Source organism: Lycium barbarum, chromosome 5 (assembly GCF_019175385.1).
Source record: "Lycium barbarum isolate Lr01 chromosome 5, ASM1917538v2, whole genome shotgun sequence".
NCBI lineage: Eukaryota > Viridiplantae > Streptophyta > Magnoliopsida > Solanales > Solanaceae > Lycium > Lycium barbarum.
In genome coordinates, this window is record NC_083341.1 from 71,717,218 (window position 1) to 71,719,952 (window position 2,735).

The window sequence follows — 2,735 nt, forward strand, 5'->3', positions numbered from 1 at the left end:
AGGTTATATTTTCGATTTCAATTTATTTGCTTTAGTACTATTCACTTGTTGTTTTACATTGAATGTTGTTCATTTTTCACTTACAATTGATAGATTATTTTTTTTGTCAAACATTTGAATAATGTTATGACATTATATGTATAAATATTAATCTTTTTGTTAAACATCCAGCTTATGATGTTCTTACAAAATGTGTGCTTTCAATTTTTATAATTAATTAAATTTAAAAATTATTAATTATATACAATTACTTTTACAATACTATTTACAAATATGTGATTACTAATTAATATATTTTCAAGAAACAATAAGTATCTTAAATACCTAACTTAATATATCATTTATAAAGGCACATATTTGTGAAGTATTAATTTTTATTTTTTAACTAATATAATTGTGTAATTACACATGTGCAACCAAACAATATGCTTGTAATTACACTATAATTACATTAACAAACAAATCCTCGTAATTACTATACTGTGTAATTACTACCCTTGTAATTACACCAATTCCAATTACCATGTGGCTTTCCAAACAGACCCTTAGTAAAGGATAATTAAATACTATGTACATAGGAAAATAACACTCTATGGCTTTTTGGAGAAAATATTTATCCGAAATGGCTCATATTTTTAATAGGAAAATTTACTTACCATATGTTGACACCTAATTTTTGACCTCCCATAATTTATTTTAATTATTCATAACATTTGGATATGAAACGGAGTGAAGTGTGTATTTTCTACACATCAAAATGATTTTATAAATATTATTTAGATAATATTTCGCCATTTTTATTTAGTAAAATAAATTCTATAATATTTTGAATCATTTGGAAAATAATTTACGTATTTTTCAGGAAAAAAGTAATCTGGAACAGTTGTCTATTTAATTGATAAAATTACCAAAAAGTCAATTAACAAGCATTTCATTCCGATTGATTCAAGGGATCTAATTAATTGAATGAATTAATGATTTTACCCCTCAGTTCTTAATTTTTCATACTCAATATACATTTGTACAAATTATTAGAATTAATCATAATTAATCAAGTGTTTAATTATGGTTAAATTCCGTAAACTATTTACTATGTGGCTAATAGTGGCTATAGTTGAAATAATCAATTGTCAAGTTTAATTCTGGCCTTACTGAAATAGCCAATTTTCATGGTTTTAGTCAATCAATGTAATTATTACAAAACTAGCCTTTAATTGCCTTAATTATTTTTATTATGGCCATAATTGAAATGACCAATACATGGTTCAAGACAATTAAGGTCATTATTGCAAAATCAGCTTGTTAATGGTTTAATCGTTTAATTATGTCTTAATTTGGTTATATTTAAAATATTGTGGTTAATAATAAATCCTTTAGTTTTGCCCATTATATTAAATTGCTCGTTTTGCCCTTTATACATATATATACATTATATATATATGTATATGTATACATTGTGTGTATATACATGTAAAAGGGCCCCTTTCTCCTCTTTCTTATTTTGGCCGAGCCCAGGCCCAAACGACCCAGACCCGGCCCAATGGAGGCAAGTATATATGGCTGAGTCTTCAGCCGAATGAGACCCCTAAGGGGTCATTTGCATTGTTGCAGCTAGGGTTTCTACAACCCTAGCGTTGTCGCCTTGCCTTTCCCCTTTCCCTCATGTCCCATCATCCTTTAAGAGTACTTATAGAGGAGGTAGGTGTATACAGGCGTCGTTATGGCAAAAAAAGGATGAAACATTTACTGCTTAGTCCTTTTCATGAATTTTCCTCCACCAAATCCCATCCAAACATGCGTAGAGGTACAACCATCCCTTTCTTTTTATCATTTTCGTTTTTTACTTTGAGTGTAAGTTAGTCCTTTACCTTGAAATCCTCGATGCCCATTGGTTCGTTGGGAACCGAATGGATCGAAGAAAATCGGCTCAAATCGAGCCGTTTGCTGTTACTTTGTTTCAATCCTGTTCGTTCACTTTGAAAACAAGTGAAAATTAACATAAAATCAAACAGGTCCCACATCGAGAAGTTGGGGTTTTTTCTCTCATTTTTCGGGTTTCAAGCTTTGCAAAGAGGACACACAGACAAAGACAGAGATACACCTATAAACCCATATTTTGAGGATTTATACTCAAGATTAGGGTTTCAGTTAAAAAATTTTACTTAACTTTAAAAGGTTGGGTTTCTTAGTTTAGAAATTTGATTTCCTTTGTTTTCTTGTGTGGTCTGAGTTTGGGTTGGGAGCACAAGAGGTTTCCAAGTTCATTCTTGAATCGGCTGAGCATAAAAAAGGTAACGATTTATCTTGTTATTGATTTTTTTATTTATTTTGCTCAGTTTAAGTGTTAGTTTATATGATATGTTGCTTAGTTAAGTGTTATGCTTTTAATGTCATGCTTAGTTCATGTAATTAATCATGTTTTTTTTTCTTATTCAAGTAGTTTAATGATGCTGTGGTTGTTGGTGTTGGTTTTGAACTTTGGCTTTATGGTGCTAAAACCCCCCTTAATGGCTTCATGAATACTCATGACAGAATGAAGTGCTCATATGAAGTTAAAATACTGAAATTGTCTCAATGAGTTAACCACTTAGTTTCAAAGGTTAAAAAAAAAAAATCGAAAGAAGAGAAGAGGATGAGAAGTCTGATGTGAACCTGTCTAAATCCTTTCTCATATGAGTCTGTTAGTGTATGAATCATGTTGGTTGGCATTTGTTTGTCCAGGACAAGATTTATAT